The sequence below is a fragment of the Acipenser ruthenus genome, chromosome 32 (genome assembly GCF_902713425.1).
Source record: "Acipenser ruthenus chromosome 32, fAciRut3.2 maternal haplotype, whole genome shotgun sequence".
NCBI classification, from domain to species: Eukaryota; Metazoa; Chordata; class Actinopteri; order Acipenseriformes; family Acipenseridae; genus Acipenser; species Acipenser ruthenus.
In genome coordinates this window covers 2495345-2520959 of record NC_081220.1, presented here as the reverse complement: position 1 = coordinate 2520959, position 25615 = coordinate 2495345, and the positions used below count along the sequence as shown (strand labels likewise).

The window sequence follows — 25615 nt, the reverse complement described above, 5'->3', positions numbered from 1 at the left end:
ATTTGTAAAAGTTAGTAAAGAATTGCGCTAATATAACGAAGCTAAATTTGAACTCCTAGCTAGAGCAACGAGAGAGGGCGAGAGGGCGGGGCAGAGAAGGAGGGGGAGACGCTGCTAGGCAACCGGCTCGTGAACATTCCACTCAGCTGAGCAGAGACCGTTAGGATTTAAAAATGCGAACGTTCCGAGCGGCGTTAGGCGCTTCGTTAAATTAACACACCGTTGCTGGCATTTGAATATAACCATATTTTAAATACTCAAATAGGACTGTATTAAAAAATATATGTTTTGAAAGTAATATGTTATTTGGAATATTAAAACAATCAAATTAAATAACACACGTTCGGACACAAAATATTTTTCTTCCTCATAACGTGTTTGAAAATGTAAACAGCAGTTGGAGAATGCCGAAGTCGATCATCCTAGCAAGTTAAACGAGGGCATTTCTCCTGTAAGCTGCGTCTAGTAATAGATCGTTTATACTGTTCTCAATGGTCCGCATCCCAGCCTGAGACCACGATCCAGTGGTCGACGGAGATGTATTTCAAAGTAATATGTTATTTGGAATATTAAAACCATCAAGTTAAATAACTTGTTTGGACACAAAATATTTTTCAGTGACGTTAACAAGTAATCTGTTTACAACAAAAATGCAATTTGTGTTAGGAACACTATTTTAGTCGGATTTAAAATGGAAATTAAAATGATATTGAGTGCTGACAAGAGTTTGGTATCAGCTGTTGATTTTCTTAAAACAATCTTTAATAGTAAAATAAAGAAATTTATTCTTTTTAAAAATAAGTAAAATTGAACTGTTAGAAGTGGGATTTGAACCCACGCCTCTATTCAATAAGTAATTTTGTTGCAATACTGTATACAATGTGAACAGAATCAGACATTGCTCCGTTGTCTCGAAGAAACATCTTCAATTTGTATTTAAAAAGGACGCCCAACGTGGGGCTCGAACCCACGACCCTGAGATTAAGAGTCTCATCCTCTACCGACTGAGCTAGCCGGGCTGACTGGTGCTCATTTCTTTCACTGTAACCAACTGAGCTATTAATTTGCCATCTTATTTGAGAAAATAGTGAATGACAGAACCAAAGATTCCAAATATAATCCACTGAACTGTAGCTTTATTATCATAATGAAAACAGATTACACATGACCACAGTTCTGTATCAAAATTAAGTCGTAAGTATATGGTTTCCATTGTAGCTATTTACACACACTGCTCTGTTGTCTCCCAGGGTGTTATCTAACAAAAAAGACACATGCTGTGCTGCCATAATTGATTACATAGACTTTCCTGCCCCGTCTTGCTTTCATCTTAGATGTGATCTCAGGTTCAGCTGAGTTCTGCTCCCTCGATCACGTTCTGCAACATCTCGCCTTGCTAATCACTGCCGTATGCTTTGGCGGCTTAATAGGTTGGTCTCTGTGGCGCAATCGGTTAGCGCGTTTGGCTGTTAACCGAAAGGTTGGTGGTTCAAGCCCACCCAGGGACGATGCTTTTTGCATTTCTTAATCACATTAGAAAATGGCACTCTGATACGCTGTTATTTCATCCAATTACGCTGAAGAATAAATGTGCTCTCTTTTTTTAGTTCAAAATAATACAAAACAAATATCGTCTTGTTGTTTGCCGAAACCCGGGATCGAACCAGGGACCTTTAGATCTTCAGTCTAACGCTCTCCCAACTGAGCTATTTCGGCTTGACAAGACTGATGTTTCGAGATAGCATTCTTTTTGGCAATCCAGTAAACCTGTAATGAGAAACGTTCAACAGCTCGGCAACACCATAATAGAATCCGATGCCTTTACAAATGTGTTTCGAAACTGTTAAGTTTTCTCCCAAATGCTGTTCTCAACAAATGTTTTTTTTTTTTTTTTTTTGTATTCCTTCCCGAGTAAGTCCAAAAGGCAAACACTGGAACTGGCTGCCTGAAAGTGCAGCGCTTGAACTGCCTCAACAAACACTTAGCTCTAAAACGTGTACATTGAAAGTCTATTAACATCTTTAACACAATCATCTGTATTCCAATCCACAGGGTGATCAATAAAGTGACTGCTGGCTTTGTTTAAATATTAACAAGATGTTTTCAGGATTCACACGTATTCTGAGCAAGCACGATAGAATATGGTAGTGAAAGGACAAGCAAATAACAGGTTTATTGGCTCTGGTCTTGTATCATCACCCTGACTACTGTCCGTAAGAAAGTGGCATTAATAAAAACGTCATTATGCAAAGTTCCCAATGCGCAAATACGCAGCATATTTAAACTTCTTCACAATCTTAAACCTTCCCAAATGAATTTAAAATACTTACTGACAGGTACGGCCCTTTCCCAATGTAACACTCTGCTTTGTTTGAACACCAACGATGGGTGGGATATTATGTAGTAAACCACAATACTATTGTTCCCACTGTTCACGAGATGAGGCGTTGCCGTGGTAACCATGGTCTGTGAGGCGCCGGTGTGAAAGAGTTGCAGTGCAGCGGTGACGTCGGAACAGTCTTTCTGATGAAAACGCAGAGCAAGCTGAGAATGACGCTGCGCTTTGAACGGCGCTGTAGCTGCGCTGGAGACTGGATGGAGCAGAAAAGACTAACGATGGAGCTCCTGCAGAAAAATAGAAAAGCTGAATGATGAAAAGAATAGAAACAAACACAGACGAAGGGCGGAAGCAGTGCTGGGTATATAAATAGAAAAGAAGGAGAGATTGACATGCAAGCTACCTAACGGGATTGCCCATACCGCTCTGGTCACGCCCTTTTTACCTGACCAAACACAGCAGCGCAAGATAATGGCAGAGAGACTGGAACTTGATTGAAACTGAACTGCCCCCCCAGGAAGTAATTTGTTTGTCGCTACATAATCAATATGTTGTGTGGGCTAAATTGTATAAATAAATGTCCGGATTTCAAATTCAAACACGCTAAAAAATGATAGAGTGGAATAGATATAAAGACGGTTTTGACCTCGACGTGATTTGAACACGCAACCTTCTGATCTGGATTCAGACGCGCTACCGTTGCGCCACGAAGTCCTGGTGTACTGTTTGCTTGTGATGCAATGTTAGAGTGCACAGCGTGACATGAACGCATGCGATAATGTGTTAATTTACCAACAGAAACATAAATAAAAGTGTATGTATTTATTTGTGAATAAACTATCTTGCTTATACGATGGGACCAGAGACCTTACATCGGCAATCTAATGATAGGCCAACCCCTGAGAGACTTTGTCTTGACCAGGGACTAATATAATCTAAAAACAAACTGCGATGGGAATGTGAATAGAGTCAAATACATTTGTACCATTCTGTAAATTATATATATATATATATATATATATATATATATATATATATATATATATATATATATATATACACACCTCAAGTAACTGTAGGTTTTTTTAAATACTTTTTTATTTTATAACTGTAGCTTTATTATCATAATGAAAACACATTACACATGACCACAGTTCTGTAACAAAATGACAAAAACAAAGACGTTCCCATACCGGGAGTCGAACCCGGGCCGCCTGGGTGAAAACCAGGAATCCTAACCGCTAGACCATATGGGAAGGTGAATATCAAAATCATTGACATGCAACAGTAGCTACACTCTAAAACCATGTGTAAGTTTGGAACATTCATAAACACTTATCTGTAACACTTTTTAAACGCGTCAAGGCGTTTACTTTATAAACATGTTTAGAATATAAACGCGTTAAGGTGTTTAAGTAATAAACACGTGAACATGTTTATTCGCTCTAACACTTTTTAAGCACCTGAACACGTTTACAAATCTACAGGTGTTTAAGATCTAAACACGTAAAATGCTTTCTTATTTTTACAATACAAAAAGACACAAATTAAACAACTTACTTTTATTTATTGCATATTTCAAAGTTAAGCCAAAAACTGTTTTAAACAAAAAATCTATTGCAATAGTAACAAGTATTTGAATTGTAATAAATATTTAAATTTGAAGAATAAAATCTGTTACACCTATATACATATTGTAGCGTGCATGGTGGAAGGCAGCAATAGGACTGGTAGGTGACGTAATCACACACAGAGACATCTTGTTTGAAGCCGAGTCAATGGGTGCCCCCCCCCACTCCCAAACATTTTGATTAATGTTATTTAGTATAATTACCTCATATACAGTGATGACCGAAACTGACTTTTTCCCCTTTCCTTCATCAAAATTTAATTTTTTCTTCAATGAGCTGAATTACAGGTATCATTCTGAGATCTCCCTGAAAAGAAAAATGGGGTGGGGGTAATGACCTTTGTATAAGTAATTGCTTTGTACAGTGGCGGGGTGTGAAGGGGGAGAGGGAGGAGGGTTGTTGTTCTTTTTGTTTGTTACCTTCGTGCGTTTCCAGCTGGCAAAGCCACAAGTCATTCACAAGAATACAATGTGTTTTGTTATCGTTTATTTCCTCACCTCTTTCTTGGATCCAATCAGTAACTCAGAGACCGTCCTAACCTGTTCAGCCCTTTTGCACAATGTTTCAAATCATGTACTTCCAAGGACCATTGCAAATTCACCCATTACCTAATAGAAAAACACATGCACAAGTATGAAGTTGAAAAAAAAAATAAAATAAAAAATATCTCCAAAGCAGGAATGTTGAACTAGAATTTATAAACCCAGGACCTATGCTGTCAGATAACAGTTTTAGAAAACGGTTGACATTACATTAAAAATAAATAAAAATAAAAATGAATAAAAAATAAAGTAAAATAAATGTCACAAAATGAGTTTCTGTATATCATCATCATAATAACTGTACTTGGATTGGATTAAAGCAAATCGCAACCTTTAAACCAACATTCACAACCACAATTTGAATTTTATTTTACTGATCAGTAATATTGACTGTTTGATGAGACTGTAGAAGGAAAATAATAATGCAGTTAACTGTATGCAGGTGAATTGTAGTATGCCCTCTATAACTTTACAATAACATGAGTAAATAAACAAATACTTACAAATTTTCCCCATTCAAAACAAGGGTAAACTTCAACAACTGGTTTAATTCTTCCAGCTGGAAGAGTGGTCAGCCACAATCGACGATTACCAAAGGTTTCTTTAAGAAGAATGTCTATGTGATTGTCATCAGGCTTATTTTTGTCAAATTCTTTTCTTAATTCTTCGACATGGCGGTTGTATTCTTCATCGGGCCGTTCTTCAGGCCTCTGTATGGTAGGTACCTGGGCTTTCTTTGCCATAATTGGTGCTGAATTGGAGTCAATGGGCAGGCTTTTCCTTTTTAAAGACCACCTCATGTGCCTCATCTTCTGACTGAGGCACTTAGAAAATAAGGACTACAAAACAACAAGAGGTGAAAACAATAATTGTGAATAAATACATCAAGTTTCAGAAAGAAATGGCAAGCTTCAATTCCCAATGTATTGTTTTGCATACTTGAATTCCATCTTACCCACGGTTCATTCCCTTCATGCTTAATGCATGGGTATTTGCTGTACAGCTTTTTTCAACTGGCCTTGTATTCAGAACTGTCACTTAGGCTGGGATAATTAGCCAGGTCATAATTAGATACTTCATCAACCATTTCATGCCATATCCCTCTTGAATTGCCAGCCAGAAGACTTCTATGCACCAGGTCAGAAAATAGAGGCAGAGGGGTTCTATCATCCACTGTTGAACATCCTGTAGAGTATAATAACAAATAATAATACAAAACAAAAAGAAATAAGTCTGAGGCTGATATTCATTGATAAAGAGTGCAATCTTAATAATGTGCAACAAAATTAAACTGATGAGCAACAAGAAAAAAATAAACATAAACAGGTACTGACTCCGATTTGCAAAAGATTCCATGTACGCTGCGGAGTCAAGGGATAGGATTTCATTTATTTTTTCGGAATCAGACTTCTGCTCAATTGATGTTATGCTCACTTGTTCTTCTGTGGGTATCTGTGGGATCCAGCTCTCTCCTTCCATCAGTATTATTAAAGTTTCTGATTGCATCTCCAATAAGATTTCGTCATCCTCAATCTCAGTTCCGTCAGTTTCCAGGACCAGTATATGCCCCTTTTTTGGAAGGCCAAGTTTTTGTGAACCTGAAAAGGTTATCAATAATTGATCATTTAGATTTATACATAACAAAATAAGAAATGGCAAGAACAACAGACAGCCATTCAACCTATTTGACTTTTTCATTCTATTTTGAATCTTTTCAGCTGTTGTTAGATCCGTGCTCCATTTTGTGCCACCAACCAATTCAACTACAGAATAATGAATCATCCCAACACTGCCTTAATTTCTATAAGAGACTGTAAAATATAAGTGGAATGTAGTTAATTACACCACCCATCCACCCATTGCAACCATACAGAAAGATTATAAAAGATTATTTGGAATTATAGAAAGTTATATCAGTAACATTTTATCTACTCACCTTTTTCAAGAACTTCTTTGAAGGATGTTCCGCTGACCATTTTTTTTTTGTTTAGGCTGCCGATCCCACACTTTGAAGACACCCACGGTGGGCTTTGAGGTATAAAAAGAGTGAGGAACTAAGAGACTGGGAGCATGGAACTAGGAGATACCGGAATAGGAAAGAGAGAGAAGCCGAGGGAAGTAAACGAAAATAAAGAGGACGAGATTAGACAGTGAGCAGCTGGGGGTTTTTTGTGCACGGACAGTGTCAGTTTCGTTTTGTTATTTTGTTTCGTGGACTCACTCTGGGAGGACTGCGGAACTTGGTGATTGAAGACATTTGAAAAGAGGTACTGACAAGAACCTTTGCGTTCGTGGTTTATATCAGGATATCAGGATCTCTCCTGAGGCCTTCAGCTGAAGCGCAGCACCCTATGGAGAGGGCTGCCCAAACAGGCATCTGGACAGGAGCCCTAAGAGGAGGTCTGGACCAGAGAGTGGATGACATATGGTTAAGTGAACAAATACACATTAAAATGCATCTAACACTCAAAAATAAAACAATAATTCAAATAAACAAACTGTGCAAAAAAAGGAAAACCAATCCAATTAAAATTCAAAAATCATAAGTGAAAATACTGAATAAAATAATAATCAACACATTCGTCACCCGTGACATTACCACCACTGCGATCTTGAAAATGTTTGTATGCCACAGAATTTAAGATCTGAAACGGAATTTTTGGCATCTACAAAATGTCTAGCTAGTGGTGGATGAATATATTTTCTCCTAATTGAACTTTTATGCTCGCTCATTAATGTGCAATTGTAACTGTCTAGTAGTTTTGCTATCATATTGCAAATGGCTAGGACAAGAAATCACATAAATGACATGAGTTGAAGCACAATCACTTGTAAGATACTGTACTCTTTTTTTTCGTTGTATGGCTTGTGCATTTTCTTAGTTTTAAATGTATTATCACAGGCGGTACACTTACGATTTGGAAAAAATCCAGTAGATTTGTCCATTACACCTAGATCTCTCGAACATCTAAACGAGTCAGCCCTTAATAAAGACTGTCCGTGTTCATTTCGGCGTTTATGACATTGTCTATACACAACAACTCTTATGTAATCCTATTGGTATCGAATCGATCGCAATTAATGTGTTCCATGTTTCCAGTCAGTTTGATAGTTTTAATACTGTATTACATTCTGAATATGAATAGAGCTGAATTATTAATTGTTGATAATACTTAGAATACCAGATACATATTTAGCATTAAAAAGCAATAAATGTGATTTATTTAATAGTCGTTCATTAGTTTGTGTATCAGCCGCCACACAAAGCTGAGCGCAGTGTGGTATACTGTAATGATGCTCCAGTCAGTCTGCCCGGACTGCACCTCAACCATCTTAAAAACACGAAGCTTCTAATCAGCTAATTTGTAAAAGTTAGTAAAGAGTTGCGCTAATATAACGAAGCTAAATTTGAACTCCTAGCTGGAGCAACGAGAGAGGACGAGAGGGCGGGGCAGAGAAGGAGGGGGAGACGCTGCTAGGCAACCGGCTCGTGAACATTCCACTCAGCTGAGCAGAGACCGTTAGGATTTAAAAATGCGAACGTTCCGAGCGGCGTTAGGCGCTTCGTTAAATTAACACACCGTTGCTGGCATTTGAATATAACCATATTTTAAATACTCAAATAGGACTGTATTAAAAAATATATATTATGTTTTTCAAAGTAATATGTTATGTGGAATATAAAAAAAACAATCAAATTAAATAACACATGTTTGGACACCAAAATATTGTTCTTCCTCATAACGTCTTAGCAAATGTAAACAGCAGTTGGAGAATGCCGAAGTCGATCATCCTAGCATGTTAAACGAGGGCATTTCTCCTGTAAGCTGCGTCTAGTAATAGATGGTTTATACTGTTCTCAATGGTCCGCATCCCAGCCTGAGACCACGATCCAGTGGTAGACGATGTTTTTCAGTAATATGTTATTTGGAATATTAAAACAATCAAGTTAAATAACATGTTTGGACACAAAATATTTTCAGTGACGTTAACAAGTAGTCTGTTTACAACAAAAATGCAATCTGTGTTAGGAACACTATTTTAGTCCGATTTAAAATGGAAATTAAAATGGTATTGAGTGCTGACAAGAGTTTGGTATCAGCTGTTGATTTCCTTAAAACAATCTTTTACAGTAAAATAAAGAAATGTATTCTTTTTAAAAATACGTAAAACTGAACTGTCAGAAGTGGGATTTGAAGACACGCCACCATTTAGAGACCAGAATACACAATTCTTTGGAAAGACAGAGTCCTAGAGTCTGGCGCCTTAGACCACTCGGCCATCCTGACAAGCTACGTTTGTTATTGTAGAAAACCACATTATTTATTTCAGCACACACTAGGGTTCTCGTATCAAGGCCCGATTGGGTTTACGCACATACCAAGTGTTGCTCCATGAATGATGTTAAGACAAGTGTAAAAAAAGAAACGGATTGAAGTCAACCCAAAAAAAGTAAGATGATTTATTTCAATATCGTTATAGCTATAAACGATGCATGCATTTTACAATAGCAATTGCTATATGACAATGACCAATAAGGAATTTTGTTGCAATACTGTATACAATGTGAACAGAATTTGACATTGCTCTGTTGTCTCGAAGAAACATCTTCAATTTGTATTTAAAAAGGACGCCCAACGTGGGGCTCGAACCCACGACCCTGAGATTAAGAGTCTCATGCTCTACCGACTGAGCTAGCCAGGCTGACTGGAGGAAGTTTTTTTCACTCTAACCAATTGAGCTATTAATTTGTCGTCTGAGAAAATACTGAACGACAAAACAAGATTCCAAATATAATCCACTGCACGTCACCAGAAACAGCTTTGATGAGACAAAGTCGTATGACATGAACCCTAAGAATGTTATTCCAGATTCATTGTCGCTTAGAAACAACTGCAGCCTCCCTGCCTCAATACAAATAAAACCAATAAAAAAATCGAATTACATGTATTTAAAAATGAATGGTCTCATCCATCTGGAACGATTGGTTCTGCATTTATACAGTATCAACCTTAATCTGAGTTGAGAGGCACCCAACCTGTGGAGGATTTTAAATGTGAGGGGATGTGAATAGAGTCAAATACATTTGCATCATTCTGTATATATATATATATATTTTATTCATATTTCAAGTAACTGTAGATTTATTTTTTATTTATTTTAATACTTTTTTATTTTATAACTGTAGCTTTATTATCATAATGAAAACACATTACACATGTTCTGTAACAAAATGAGAATAACAAAAACATTCCCATACCGGGAGTCGAACCCAGGCCGCCTGGGTGAAAACCAGGAATCCCTACCACTAGACCATATGGGAAGCTGAGAAGCAAAATCATGGACATGCAACAGTAGCTAGTATACAGTACAATGAGGTAATTAAAAGAACCACACTGATATTTCATTACAAGCATGTTACAAATGAAAGCAAACTTCAAACCATTTATATTTTCAATTAACACAAACTCTTCAAAATATTCTCAATTAATAGAAACCCTTCAATTGTTAAAAAAAAAAATCTCCCTTTGTGCTTCTCGGAAGGCATACGATGGAGGGAGCACTGCAGTTTTTCAGTCTGGGGAATATTACAAATTAGAAGACTGCTTTTAAATACACATGTAGGGCGGGCGACTCTGTTACAAAGAATTGTCACACTGTATGTATCTCCATAATGCGTTGGGACTAAATATGCAGATACATTCAAACTATTTGGAAAATGCGAGCATCGATCCCGCTATTTCTTGCATGCAAAGCGAGCGCTCTACCATTTGAGCTAATTCCCCTTGAATTGTGCTTTCGATTCTCATAGGCTACATCGCAACTTGAAACGAGCAATTTAACAAACAGCTGCAGGAAGGTTCTCTGTCCAGTGTAGGAACTGTTAGATCCTGAAACCCTTCGGTGTCAGCAAATCCCTCATCTTCCTCCAATTCAATAGACAGATCAGAGCCAGCCTCCAACCTCTCAATCATGGCACCGTCGTCACGGAGAACTGATTGTACAAATACTCCACACCAATTAGTTCCCCTGCAAAAAAAATAAATACATTGTGTATTTGTAATTAAGAAATGCAGCTACCTTATAATTATCTGTGAAAGATTATAAAAATCAAACACTGCTACCAAGTCCTGTGTGGAATTTCAGAGAAAATTGCGATAATAATTTAGAAGCTTTATTCCTATATTTTTAACGGTAATACTGACAATCCTTTATCAAGTTCACTGTACCTGTGTATTTGCATGGTCCAGTATAAGAAGGTACGATTTTTCTGTAGTTCTTGGTCGCTCAGTTCAGCACCAGTCATCAGAGCTGAAAAACAACAGCAATAGGTACCTGGTATGGTAACTGGACCACATATCATTTATATCAACTGACTGTTTTCCTCCAAATATAATAATGCCAGTATTTGATATGTGTATACTAGAACATTCATTATATAGCACCCAAGTTCAAATCACACCATCAGTTATAAAAATGCATTGTAATAGATAATGAAATTAGCACTGAAAGGGAGACCTATAAAGTAGTTATAATGTGAAGATCATTATTTTTATAAGCATTGATTCAAATTCGAACTTACATGGTTGAACCTTCTGGGGCGATACCAGCTTATGGATCACTTTGTATCAGTCAGGTTGAGCTGCCATCAGCCTTTCTTCTAAACAAGGGTTCCATCTGAACCTGAAAAAAGAGCATTTGTGACAGAATAGCAAGGTTGCAGTTAAACAAAAGACTTCAATTAAACAAATAGCCTAAACACAAAATAGTCACAATGGCCAAATAAAAGGTTTCTACACAAAACAACAAGAAATCAAAAAGGGGTTCACTGGGTGAAAACAAATAAACACTACTATACAATGACAAAAGGGACTTACTGTTGAAAAAATAGAGATTATTAAAAATAAAAAAGCATGGAGTACCCATGTTCACGTTTTTTAAGTATTGCTTTCAAAACAAGATCATTTTTCAATGAAAACTAAATTAGACTTAAAAACCTAAAGTTAAATACAGTAATATAACGTTCATGGATACATAATTAAAAATAAATGATAGAAAAACACAATGTATCCGATACTATCAATGTACAATGCACTATTCTGGTACTATAATGCAGTACCACCATGATAATACGATTGTACTTTTTATTTCTAAGAAGTATCCTGGTATCTACAGTATAATGCAACACTATACCACGGTACTATATGGTACTATTTATTTTACCATGGTACGATTTCTGTTGTCCCGGATACAAGTATTACAGTACCATTTGTAATGATAGGCGACATATCGCAATCATTTATAATTATATTGAAGCACGGCACCGGAACCAATGTGCATGGGTTATAAGGATAAGGGACACGTTATTAGGGGAACAAGGTGAAAAGGGTTGCCGCGTGGTTGTGTTGTAAGGTGTAAGCTGTGATGCTAGTCTGAATATATATCACTCTGGATGTAATAATAAACTGTGCGATAAACTTCAATAAAGCCTCCTGAGAATCTGTATTATCAGATACAGTTGTTGATGCCGCGTGGTTGTGTTGTAAGGCGTAAGCTGTGATGCTAGTCTGAATATATATCACTCTGGATGTAATAATAAACTGTGCGATAAACTTCAATAAAGCCTCCTGAGAATCTGTATTATCAGATACAGTTGTTGATGTTACAGAAACATTACATGGTGTCAGAAGTGAAGAAGAATGGCGAAATTTCACCCTCCCGACAACTTTGACTTCAGCCGTCCGGAGCTATGGCCGGAATGGAGACAGCGATTCCTCCGATACCGGATCGCAACGAAGCTCAACAAGGAATCGGGAGAAGTTCAGGTTTGCACTCTTATATATTCTTTAGGCAAAGAAGCTGAGAATGTACTGAAAACGTTCACGTTTGATACTAATACAGACGAAAAAGACTACGATATAGTCATGAGGAAAATGGATGAATATTTTGTGCCAAAGCGTAACATTATTCATGAAAGAGCTCGCTTTCACCAGAGAGTGCAAAAGCAGGGCGAAACGATTGAAGAATATATTCGAAGCCTGTATGAATTAGCAGAAACGTGTGCGTTTGGGGATGCCAAGAGTGAGAGTATCAGGGATAGACTAGTAATAGGCATTTTAGATAAAGACATGTCTCAGAAGTTACAGTTAAAGCCAGAATTGACTTTAGAGAAAGCAATCCAGCTAACACGCCAGTCTGAACTGATCAAAGAACAGTTGACTGAACAAGGGACTAGCAGTGCGCTTTGTGAAGTTACTCGGGAGCGTAAACAGCGTTTAGAGAAAATGTGGCCAAATCGGGGCTATAAAGAGGAGCAAAGCCAGAAACATGCACAGCCAAAGCAGGGTTGGGGTAAAACAACTAGGAAGCAAGGCCAGAAATATGAAACTCTAAACGGCCCAAAGTGCACACGATGTGGCAGAGCACACGTGCAAGGAGATAATTGTATTGCAAGGAATGCTGAATGTCACAAATGCAAGAAGATAGGCCATTTTGCTGTAGTTTGTCGCACCCGTGTGGTGAATGAAGTAATTGCAGGTGGGAACCATGAAAGCAAAAGTAAAGAAACACTTTTCTTAGGATCAGTTACACGAGTGGACGATTCTAGCAAGGCATGGAAAATAGATTTAATGATTCAGGGAACTGCAGTCAATTTCAAGATAGATACTGGAGCTGATACTACTGTAATCTCTGAAACAACATACTTCGGTCTGAAGAATACTCCACAGTTACAAAGTACAGGTGTAACTCTTGACAGTCCAGGCGGGAAGCTAAAGTGCGTGGGACAATTCTTGGCCAAAACAAAGTACAAAGCGAGAGAATACCAATTCAAGGTGTATGTGATTAGTGGGTCACCAGTGAGCAATTTACTAGGACGAGATGTAGCAGCCACAATGGGTATAGTATACCAAGTTAACGAAATTTACAGTGAACTTTTTGGAAATATCGGTCTACTAAAGACTAATCCAGTTAAAATCAGCCTTAAAAGAAGGTGCAGTACCTTACAGCATACCCACAGCGAGAAGAATTTCACTGCCGATGCTCCCCAAAGTGAAGCAGGAACTAGAGCGCATGATTGAATGCGGTGTGATTGAAGAGATTAAAGAGCCGACCGAGTGGTGCGCTCCTATGGTTCCTGTACCAAAGAAAAACGGATCTGTCAGGATATGCGTTGATCTGAAACAACTGAATAAAGCTGTACAGAGAGAGAAATACGTCCTACCAACTCTAGATGACATCCTCCCCAAGTTAGTCAATGCTAGAGTATTTTCGCTACTAGATGCGGCGAGTGGCTTTTGGCAGATTCCACTAAAGGAAGATAGTGCCAAACTAACAACATTTATAACCCCATTTGGCAGGTATTTTTTCCGCAGATTACCATTTGGCATCACAAGTGCCCCAGAAATCTTCCAGCGTGAGATGACAGAACTATTCAAGCAGCAAGATGGGGTCGCGGTGTATATGGATGATATCCTGATATACGGCACCACAGAAGAAGAACATGACAGAAGACTGTCAGACGCCCTCCAGATAATTGAAGCTGCAGGTCTGAAACTCAATAAAGAGAAATGCCTAATGCGTCAAACACGGCTGCAGTATTTAGGACACTGTAGACGAGCACGGGATACGCCCTGATCCAATGAAGGTAAATGCTATATCAGAGTTACAGCCACCCAAGAATACATCTGAATTGAGAAGAATTCTTGGTATGATACACTATCTAGGAAGATACCTACCTAACCTGTCAGACAACAAGACCCCTGAATGAATTGCTAAAGAGCAGTTCATCTTGGAACTGGAGTTTAGCACAGGAACAAGCTTTCACAAAGGCGAAAAGGCTAAATTTCAGAATCACCAGTTCTAGCTTTCTATGATGCAACCAAGGCTACTACAGTCAGTGCAGACGCAAGTAGCTATGGATTAGGTGGAGTCCTACTGCAGAGCCACAAAGGACAATTAAAGCCAATTGCATACTGCTCAAGGACACTAACGGACACAGAGAGACGCTATGCACAAATAGAAAAAGAGTGCTTAGCTGCTGTTTGGGCATGAGAGAAATTCTCCAAGTACTTGTACGGTCTAGATACTTTCACACTTCAGACGGATCACAAGCCATTGATACCGCTGATAAACAGCAAAGACTTAGACTGTGTACCGCTCAGGTGCCAGAGACTACTAATGCGCATGATGAGGTACAACCCACAAGCAGAATATGTACCTGGGAAGACATTAGTAGTGGCAGATACATTGTCTAGACATTGTTCACCAGCAGTCCAGCCTGAAATAGCTGAATTGACAGAAGAGATAGACGCTTATGAAGAAGCAGCACAGGCGGCATGGCCAATGTCTAAAAGCAAACTGGAACAAGTCAAACAGCTGACTAGCGAGGATCCAGAACTGCAGACAGTGACCCAGTTTGTGAAAGAAGGATGGTCAAAATACGCAGCAAATGTACCAGAGAGCATTAAACCCTACTATTCTGAGAAAAATTGCCTCTCATTATCAAAAGGAATCCTGCTGCACGGTAACAGAATAACGATTCCAAAAGGTTTGTGTCAGGAAATTATTGAACGACTGCATGATGGTCACTACGGCATCACAAAGTGTCGAGAGCGTGCCAAAATGAGTGTTTGGTGGCCTGGCATAGGAAAGGAAATCCAGAATACAATCCAGGCATGTAAAGTGTGTCAAGAAGCAAAACCTACCCAACACAGAGAACCACTGATGACGACTCCACTACCAGATAGACCCTGGAAGAGAGTTGGAGCTGACATATGTGAGTTACAGAAGAAACACTACTTGATTGCTGTTGACTATTTTTCTAGATACATTGAAATTGCATATCTCCCAGACATGATTAGCGATACAGTGATCTCTCGCCTAAAGAACATCTTTGCTAGATGGGGCTGCCCAAACGAACTTGTAACAGACAATGGACCACAGTTCAAAGGAAGAGGATTTCGAGAGTTTGCTAAAGCTTACGATTTCCACCATGTAACAACAAGTCCACACTATTCGCAAGCCAATGGAGAAGTAGAAAGAGCAGTGCAGACAGCCAAAAGAATCTTGAAGCAAAAAGATCCATTTCTAGCTTTACTAAGCTACAGAGCCACACCGTTACAAGCAACAGGAGTTAGTCCAGCACAGCTAATGCTTGGAAGACAGCTCAGAACTACTGTTCCCACTATTGAGGAAAATTTGAATCCAAAGTGGCCAAACTTCAAACTAATTCGTAAAGCTGATGACAAAGCGAAAGAAAGCTACAGACGCTTCTACAATAGAAGAAATTCAGCAAAAGAATTGCCAGAACTAAGACCGGGAGACAAAGTAGCAGTGAAACTGGATGGAGAGCGAGGCTGGATAAACACAGCTACAGTACTGCGTCTAGCAGGAACTCCCAGATCCTACTTGGTCCGGACGGACAGAGGAATCCTTCGCAGGAACAGAAGACACTTGAGACTCATAAAAGAAAACTTTTCACACTTAGAAGAGCAGGAAGAAGAGAGTGAAGAAGGTCAAAAGAAAACTCAAGCAACACAAGACCTACCTGATATCGAAGAGCCTGATCCTCCTCAGAGTCCTGTGAGAGTGACATCCAGAGGACGAATTGTGAAAAGACCAATATGCTACAGAGACTATCAAATCTAGCTAGTTAACACATAGCAAGCTAAAGGAGGCAGAATAACCCTCAGCAGCTATGAAGGCAACTGGTAGTCTACCCAGAAACCTTAGAAAGATAGAGATGCTTGTTATTTCTGAATAAATGTTTAAAAGAAATACTTAACTGTATATAAGTTAATTAAAAAAAAAAGAGAAAAAATACTGAAAAGCAAATGTTTTAGTTAATCTAATAGTAATCCAGAAGTCTATAAGACTCAAAGGAAGGGTGATGTAATGATAGGCGACATATCGCAATCATTTATAATTATATTGAAGCACGGCACCGGAACCAATGTGCATGGGTTATAAGGATAAGGGACACGTTATTAGGGGAACAAGGTGAAAAGGGTTGCCGCGTGGTTGTGTTGTAAGGCGTAAGCTGTGATGCTAGTCTGAATATATATCACTCTGGATGTAATAATAAACTGTGCGATAAACTTCAATAAAGCCTCCTGAGAATCTGTATTATCAGATACAGTTGTTGATGTTACAGAAACATTACACCATTATAACGGACAAATATATTAAATATAATTGCGCTTTGGATAAAACAGTCCCTCAAACAAGTTTCTAGCTGTCGTAAATATTACATTTTTTTAACACTCAGAACCGACACCTATTGTAAAAATGTCAATCGTGCATTTTTATTGATAATATTACAAAACATAGAGTTTACTATCCGCGCATTTCTACAGCTGACATTTGTATTAATACGAACATATATTATTATTGGCATTTTTAAATTTTTTCGTTACTATACGTACAGTACTAGTGACAATTAAAATAATACTGTAATAAAATTCTTCCCTTCAGATGACTGTATTTCGAAATAAACCAAAAGTCTTCACGATTCAATAATCTCCCGCCGTTGAGAACGCTCAGTATTCTTGGTAGTTCTACGAGATCTGATTGGATAATTCCGTCACTTCATTTTGGTAGCTTCTCGAAATCTGATTGGCTCTTTCCTGGTCAATTCTTGGTAGCGACACGGGCTATGATTGGTCAAAGCTACCAAGATCTTCCCAAGATTGAACATCGCCTTTTGGCTGGGTGGGAGGGAGAGCTAGTCGGGCTGGGGACCGCACAGTTGAATAATTTATTTTGCTTTAATAAAGTCGGTCCACAATGCCTGGCATTAAAACACACTGATGTAAATCTGCAGGAATAACTGGGGTGTGGGACAGACAGCTTACAGCAAATCTCAGAGAGGAGAGCAAGGGGAGAATCATTGCGCTTAAAATGCGGACCTGATAAAGGAACTCTAATACTGAACCCTGTCTTAATACTGTATTACATTCTGAATATGAATATAGCTGAATTATTAATTGTAGATAATACTTAGAATACCAGATACATATTTAGCATTAAAAAGAGCAGTGCGGTATACTGTAATGATGCTCCAGTCAGTCTGTCTGGACTGCACCTGAACCATCTTAAAAACACGAAGCCTCTAATAAGCTAATTTGTAAAAGTTAGTAAAGAGTTGCGCTAATATAACGAAGCTAAATTTGAACTCCTAGCTGGAGCAACGAGAGAGGACGAGAGGGCGAGAGGGCGGGGCAGAGAAGGAGGGGGAGACACTGCTAGGCAACCGGCTCGTGAACATTCCACTCAGCTGAGCAGAGACCGTTAGGATTTAAAAATGCGAACGTTCCGAGCGGCGTTAGGCGCTTCGTTAAATTAACACACCGTTGCTGGCATTTTAATTTTGAACATGACCATATTTTAAATACTCAAATAGCACTGTATTAATAAAAATACTTCAGTTCCAGACCGTTTTCCAACAAATAAAAAGAAGTGCGTATTCATAAGAAGTATATTTGTTATGATATTAAGACTAAACAAATGTGCTTCAGTTTGGTGTATAATTTATTTATTAATTAAATGTTGTAGTATTTCTTTTTTAATATTGTATTTTTTTCACAAAATAACATCCATACATTATCAGTTCATCTGCTAGAGTAATCAAATCACAAATATTACTCGTCAGTAATTCATACATAGACACGCTGTGGTAACTTCAAGAAGTTAAAATGTAAGGCTGGATTCAAGTTTAACCAGATAAATAAGTAAATACATTAATAATGACATGAAACAAAAATACGTTTTGGTAGCTCATACGTAGGCCTATTTAAATTACAAAATGCGACCCGTTTTAGAAATTGATTTATATACTACCTGCCATTTAAATCTAAATTATATTTAAAACTGTTTGAGGGGCAGACTAGCATAGATGATTTCTAAAATCCATTAATATGTTAAACTATAACACCACAGTAGCACTCCGAGAAATATAGAAATTATTCATTTGTAAAGAATTAGCTGTGAGATTATTTAAATAATCAGAATTATTGATACATGGATTTTTGATTAAAATACACCCACATGTATTCTTGTTTCCTGTCGTAATTTATTTATTAATTTCATTTTAACCCCTTGCTGGTGGCACGGCTTGTCTCTGTATCAATTCACTGATATTTGAGGTTTTGTTTAGTACACACTAGCAGGTGATCTGATAATCTTATTGATGTTATTTTGTGAAAACAATAACACGTTAATACTGTGCTACAAAAAATGACTCGCCGTGTTGTAACTTGTGCGGGTGATGTCATGGGTTGTCATGGCAGCGCCGATCATCACGGGAGGGGTTATCAGTGGTTGTCGGAGAAACGCTGGAGTTCCGCTGGCTTCCGAGGTATCCAACCCGAATATCTAAAACAATACAGTGACAACAAAGGAATGTGACATATAAACCTAATGACTACATTAATGAAGCAGTAATACACGACAGGGTGTGTGTGTTATCATGAGGTAATATCACCATGCCTTGGGTGCGTTGGGAGGCACTAGACGAAGTGGAGTTCTTCAACCGCCCAGGAAGTGGTGATATATCTCATGATAACACACAGACCCTGGAGTGTATTATTGCTGTTATTAAATGGGTCTAGGAGTGTGTTGTTGTTGACAAATAAACACTTTAAAACTTATTTTAATCATTTTTATTTGTGTCACCACTGAGAGAAGTAGTTGTACAGTAATAAAAATGGTTAGATTAACAATTAAATATTTGATTTGAAACTGTTTTGTAGAATATTTTCTCTTTCGGGGCTTCGGCTAATAGTCTCTTGTTTAGGCTTTGCAGATATTGAAGTGGATCATTGTTTCAACGTGTATGTCTGGGTTTTGTCCAGTAGATGGCGCTGCTGCTGCGGTGATGTTTTGTTTAGCAGAATGCAGTTCACGTACCGTGTTACAAACGGGACGGCGCTGCACACAGCGGTACAAACTGCAATTAAAATCTCCAGTAGTACTACAGACAAGCCGCCGATAATCATCTCTGATTATCCCAACATGAATATAAATACGAACGCAGTCTGTTTCAAAGAGCACTCAGAGTGACGGCGCCAGAGAGTCTGCGAGCAGGTTTAATAATATGAATGTGCCTGTGTCTGATCGAGTCTTGCATTAAACTCAGCGTTCTCCATATAATAAACACATTACTCAAGGGGTTGCCAGCGGGTATAGTGAATTCAGCTCTAATAACTCAGCCCTTGCTTTCTCTCATATTATATATAGTCCTCCTGTTTTACCGAACAGCTCAAAGAATGGAACTTCTGGTTCGGACTGGTGCGCAGACCTAAAGATTCCCTGCATCAGATGTACCGGTTTGTTATGGAATGTGTTTCGTAAAATGAGTTTAACCAGTAACAGATTATATAAACCACAGCAGTCAAAACAAGCATGAAGAGAACATGTTGCTAAGTAGTGGTTTGTTTAACCAATTCCACAGTATTGAAAACTGAAAAGCTAAACTAATACCTTACTTGGAGCTCTCACCAGGGACCACTTCCAGTAAAAGATGTATAAACCGCAGTGAACACAATGGATACAAACTTGCATTCATAACAGAAAAAACAAATAAATCTACACTTTTTGTGATGCTAGAACATGGTATTATAAATAAGGAGTGTTGATAATTTCACCCTAAAAACTTTGCATACTGAAGGTAGCATATCAAAAGCAAGAAGGAATATAAAAATAGGGTTACAGCTCCATGGAGGAGGAAAGTCTTTGCCCCTGGATTCACAATGAATTAATGAAGGGTCCCTGAATAACGCACCATATTGAGAATGGCCTGATCAGACAACAAGCAAAGCATTCAATGCAGTAAGAGGAGAGAAACCCATCAACATGGCCATTCTGACACACACCAATATATAATCTGTGTAGAATTAGTCAAGCACCCACCAAAAAAAAAACAAATAAAAAAATAAAAAAAAACACACACACCACACCTACACACAATCCAAACAGTCTTTACAAGCAAGATTTTTATTTATCAATACGCACTTTTTGGCATTTTCCAAAAATACACAACTCCAGCTTCAAAGACAACCACTGAACACACCCATTGCAGCTCCCAGAAGGGACCACACATTGAATTGGCCTGCAAAAGAAGAAACAGTTAGTGGAATATAAAGAGATAGTTATATATTTTACTTGAACTGCAGTTGTGTTCACATCACGCATATTACCGCTTCTAGGCATAAAGTGAAGGGATCCATCTCTCTTCAGCTCAATTGGGCCAGAAGACACAAATTGCCTTTACTGCACCACCATCCATCCCTTCAGCACTGCGACCTACAGGAGGAGTCAATCAAAACAAAGGGACAAAAATGCATGCAAAATGTCCCCCCTCCCCCCAACAGACAGAGCTCTTACCAAGCCTCTGTTTCCCTGGAATGCACCGTCTGCTACAGAGGCTGTCTGATGGCCGGTTTGAATCACATATCACAACACTGCAGTGGAAGTAAATCTGAAAGACAGTACACCTTGTCAAGAAAAACTAGCATCAATAGATCAGGCAGGACCATCAGCCAATGAGGATTACTGAAATGAAAAACAAATATATTGCATCATAGTAAGTGTTTCTTGTAAATATGCAGTTATATGTTTTCATTCCAACTCACTAAAGATTTGAGCACAGTGACCATTTGCTGCTTGCAAAGCAATCCAAACCACACATTGTGGTACAAGATCCCCATCCCAACACTCCACTTTACCTGTCCTTTCAGTGCATCCCGGCCGCTTGTGAAGGAAAACATTTTCACTTCAAACCTCTTCAGATGGGAAGGGAACAGCACTCTTGCATTGCTGGAGACTGGGTGAAAGATTGTCAAGTACTCATCTGCAGAGTTCACAGCTAGAAAGAGAAAGTAGGTCAGGAGCACATCAGCCACAACTCCAATTCCTAGGTTTTGTAGCAGCAATATCATATTCCAGGATCTTACCTGTCCACAACATCCCACTTGGGAGAGCTATTCCTGTCAGCAGAATAGGTTGCCCAGCAGTTCTCCAAAAACAATTCAGCCTGTGGATCCCTGCTGTACAGGAGCTCTACCTCAAAATACAAGGGTCTTCGCAAGTACTTCACAACAGGGTAATCCTGAGCTCCATAGAAGTCATTGTAGGTTGAATCTGCAGAGATGCAAGGGAGAATTTTATAGGTGGAAACACACTACTAGAGCATCTATATTATTTCAGTTGCCAAGTCCTACCCAATGCAAGCCGCATGATGACCGCAAGGTCCCCCAAGCCAGGCTGGACTACAGGTGCAGGATTATTCTGGTACAAGAACTGTACTACCTTGGTGTCATTGACCAGATAGTGACAGGCAACTCTCAACCTGGAAAGAGGAGATGGGGTTAGGAGAGTTTCAGCCTCAACCACAAGGATACTCAATTTGATTGCAATCCTTACCGGTAAGATGTGAACAGCACTTCATTCTCATAAGTCAGGAGGTTGTTATCAAACTGGAAGAAAAATCAAAGACTCAGGTTGCAATGAACTTGTAGATTTAGTATGGAGCTGCATACCAAGTTGCAGACTAGCTAATATGGTACTCTGGATCATCCCCAGCTGTGTACCAACGTAGTAACAATTTCACAATTTAAAAAAAAAAAAAATTGGTAATGAATATTGCAATTTCATAATTGAACACTTTTTTGGGACCTCATGATTGTTACAGTTAGTATGATACCTCAAGTCTGTCTACAGAAACTGCTAGACTAATATGGTATTGTTTTAGTAACCTCTAGGAGGGCAACAGCAGTTATTTTGGATTTGTTGCAAATACACAGCTGGTGACTCTTGAGCTGCAATTGGTATCAACTCATGTATTAGTTTAGTCCCGGCCTCACGACGGGATCATCCCCAGTAAGTACGCTCCTTCCAGTTCACTGCAATTGACCCAAAAGGTCTCTAGGCAGCACATGCAATGCCATAACCAATAGTCATGTGTCACAACGCCTTTGTCAACTGGACAAGCAGTTCAATACAAAGGTGGCATCCTTCAGATGTCCACAATTCATGCAAGTAATTCAGCCGAGAGAAACACCAGTTGTGCCATAGGAGTTGACATTGAAGTAGAAAAGTAGAAAACCGCATTGATAGCATCAGACTGAAGGAGGCCGGCAACTTGGATCCCTTAGAGTTAGTTGACTTGGAGACAAGCTGGGGAAAGATTCCACTTTCACAGCAAGAGCTGCCATTGTTCCATTGGTGAAGCAATCTGAAACACAGCATTTGGAGCCAGGTTAAGGAAACAGATTATAGCTTCAATACCACTTCATGCAGCCTTGTGCCAATCTCAAAAGCAGCTATTCTAAAGAATGCTTGGTCTGCAGGAGTTACCAATCATCTTTGTAGGGAGACTGCAGGACAGGGAGAAGTCAGCCACCACAACCATGGTCCCAATATTCTTCAAGGTCAAGTCAAGTCTGCTTCTGATGCCTGAAGAACTGATCACCTACAGAGACAATACACCAGGTCAGTAATGTGTTGAACGAAAAACAGCTAAACTCATTTTAAAGTTCCATCACTTACTTCATATGTGGCATCAACTGAATTGTATGGCACAGTCATCCAGAAATTGGTAGAGTTGGCATTATACTTGTACAGGGCAAGCAGACTTCCACCAAGTTCTCTTGAGCCCACAAAAGGAATCCAGTTGCGACCCATGTTGCCATATGTTACCATGGTATAGAATGCAGCACCATCACAGTAGCCAGTTACTGTAGGTGGAACTGCAAGAGGAAGAGCAGTTGTCATGGCAATGGACTGGATTGGTTAGAAAAGGGTAGTTGTAGAACAAATAGTCAGGCACTTACTGATGTCTTTGAGAATGGCTTCGACTACAGCAGGATGAGTAAAGGGTGTATTCTCTGGCACTATATTCAGCAAGTAGGTCAGGGGCAGAATGTAGGTTCTGGTGTCTGGAGGAGTTACCTGAAAGAGCAAGGGTTTGTAGGATTAAACCCAAAGTCAGACAGCAAGCAAAACATCCACAGGAAGCAAGTGTTTTCAAAAGGGCAATTGGATGGTTGAACAGGTGGGATGTTACCTTTTGCTTCACATTGGGGTCCTCAAATGGCACCTGGAGGGTGTAGGTCTTGGATCCATTGGGAAAGACATGCTCCTGGACATTATAACCTTTTAGGTTGGCTTCTGGCACAGTTAACGTCTATGGACCAACTATAATTTTGACCAGCTCCACATCAGGCAGGAATGTCCCCAGGGTCACATTGAACACTCTGGCTTTAGTAACAGTGTCTGAAATTAAAGCATGCAGTTAAAATGAAGGATATGAAGTGGAGCACTGCAACAAATACCTTTGATTTACTGCATGTGAACAAGTTCTACATACTGTTTGTGGCATGAAAGGAGTGGTTATTGGATGAAGTACGGTGTACTTGGTCTTCTCAGGCCCATCTTGCCAGGTATGCTCCAGCATTGGTTCAATAGAGTAAGAGATCACATAGGTGTTGTCCAATACATGGCTCTGAAAGCACAGAAGCATCTTAGGAGGAAAGCTTTAAAATGAGAAGGATTTAGAAGATGTTGAACGTCTACATACCTTGTAATATCCACCATCAGCTCCCACAGGAATTTTTACAGTGATTAGCTGGGGACCGACATCCAGTTTATAATCTCTATTATGAATCGTTGCAGGGTCAAGCTTGCGACCATCAACTCCAATTTGAACATCAAGGGTAGTAATTTGTGGTGTCGGAACAAGGAGGCAGAACACGAGGAACACTCCATGTAATCATCTGTTGTGTGAAGGCTGTTCCATCCGACAGAAAGGAACACCATAGACTTGATATAGAAAATTCACACTTCAGCCTAGAACAGTTCTTGAGCACCATTGCAGTCCATAAGCTTACTCACCAGTAGGACATGTAACTGCAGTGTCCACCATCATGACCATCCATCTTTGCTTATAAAAGGTGGTTGATCTTAGCACAGCCATTGGTACAGTTTGGATCTGTTAGAGGAGGGGGAACTTTTACTAAAACAAAAGCAAGACTGGAGTCTACTTTAATAGTCTGGATATACTCTACTAGAGAACAATGAAGCCTAGACTACTTACCACCCGAGGCTGGCTTTCTGTGGAGTTGTATGCAGCTCTAACCAGAATTCGAGTTGATGTAGTGTTTATGCCATAACCATTTGTCATGGCCTGAGCAACAGTCATAGTGGTCTTTCTATTTGCTGGGAGATGGAACACAATTTTCCAGATGCTGTTGTCAGCAGCAGTTGCCTAGCAGGAGAAAACCTCATTAGATTAGGGAGTTTGAACACAAAGCATCCACAGTCTAAAGGATTTGTCATAACAGATGTTATGTTTAATAAACAGGAACTAAAACTGAAAGTTGAAAGTTTAATGACACAGCACTGAAACCGTTCTAGGTTCAGCGGGCATCTAAGGGAACAGAGAAAATCCTCCAATACAACTTCGTACGAAAGCCTATTTGAAAGCATGTTGTCTGGATCCGATACAGGCAGAGTTTACAGCCATTCATTTGTACTGGACCTTAATACATCAGTGTACCAAACTTTAGGATACCTAAATTGCTCCGATGCAGCAGTCCTCAAAAAAGTAAATTAGGACACATTTATCATGAAGGATTTATAGCCCTGCACATATGAAGCCACTACCTCAGTGGTTGGAAATACAAGGCTTACACCAACAATAAAGGGTTAATTTCTCCACAATCAATTTCTATCAAAGCAATCACAGAATACATGCATGCAAAGCCAATGCCTTAAAATGTCACACAATTCCAATATGGCCACCCTCTTGGGAGACAGGTTTAAGTTAAGGGGGCCGTTCGATTTTGCTTCCACTAGACGAGACAGTAGAGTAGACTTCAATAGGCAAGACCAAGGGGACATGAATGAAGCAAGTGCAAAGTCACATGATTCTACCTCAGGGTACGCAAGGGACCAATCAGGATCATCTTGAACAAAGTTTGGCTCAATAAGTGGCACCCCTCTTCTCACAGAATCCTAAAGAGAATTCACATTAGTCATGAGTGAAGCACTTCTGTAGTGACAATTAAATACCCACACAACCCAAAAAGTTATACTGAACAGCATTA

The 25615-nt window shown here is 39.1% G+C and overlaps 2 long non-coding RNA genes and 7 other non-coding genes across 9 annotated transcripts; 1 reads left to right on the top strand and 8 right to left on the bottom strand.

Moving 5' to 3' along the window:
* Positions 1 to 946: 946 nt before the first annotated feature.
* On the bottom strand, positions 947 to 1019 carry trnak-cuu (transfer RNA lysine (anticodon CUU)). Its single transcript has one exon. It is a non-coding gene; the product is annotated as a tRNA-Lys (tRNA).
* Positions 1020 to 1434: 415 nt separating this feature from the next.
* On the top strand, positions 1435 to 1508 carry trnan-guu (transfer RNA asparagine (anticodon GUU)). The gene has a single exon. It is a non-coding gene; the product is annotated as a tRNA-Asn (tRNA).
* A 135-nt stretch (positions 1509 to 1643) lies between these two features.
* On the bottom strand, positions 1644 to 1716 carry trnaf-gaa (transfer RNA phenylalanine (anticodon GAA)). The gene has a single exon. It is a non-coding gene; the product is annotated as a tRNA-Phe (tRNA).
* A 1264-nt stretch (positions 1717 to 2980) lies between these two features.
* Positions 2981 to 3052, bottom strand: trnaw-cca (transfer RNA tryptophan (anticodon CCA)). The gene has a single exon. It is a non-coding gene; the product is annotated as a tRNA-Trp (tRNA).
* Positions 3053 to 3522: 470 nt separating this feature from the next.
* Positions 3523 to 3594, bottom strand: trnae-uuc (transfer RNA glutamic acid (anticodon UUC)). Its single transcript has one exon. It is a non-coding gene; the product is annotated as a tRNA-Glu (tRNA).
* A 5548-nt stretch (positions 3595 to 9142) lies between these two features.
* Positions 9143 to 9215, bottom strand: trnak-cuu (transfer RNA lysine (anticodon CUU)). The gene has a single exon. It is a non-coding gene; the product is annotated as a tRNA-Lys (tRNA).
* Positions 9216 to 9720: 505 nt separating this feature from the next.
* On the bottom strand, positions 9721 to 11453 carry LOC117965236 (uncharacterized). The gene is made up of 3 exons (XR_004661353.2): positions 11095 to 11453; positions 10742 to 10823; positions 9721 to 10541 (listed from the first exon to the last, which is right to left on the bottom strand). It is a non-coding gene; the product is annotated as an uncharacterized LOC117965236 (long non-coding RNA).
* Positions 9763 to 9834, bottom strand: trnae-uuc (transfer RNA glutamic acid (anticodon UUC)). Its single transcript has one exon. It is a non-coding gene; the product is annotated as a tRNA-Glu (tRNA).
* A 7327-nt stretch (positions 11454 to 18780) lies between the features above and the next one.
* LOC131703186 (uncharacterized) lies at positions 18781 to 21368 on the bottom strand. The gene is made up of 5 exons (XR_009309708.1): positions 21236 to 21368; positions 20895 to 20988; positions 20708 to 20813; positions 20523 to 20619; positions 18781 to 18884 (listed from the first exon to the last, which is right to left on the bottom strand). It is a non-coding gene; the product is annotated as an uncharacterized LOC131703186 (long non-coding RNA).
* Between the last annotated feature and the right edge of the window lie 4247 nt (positions 21369 to 25615).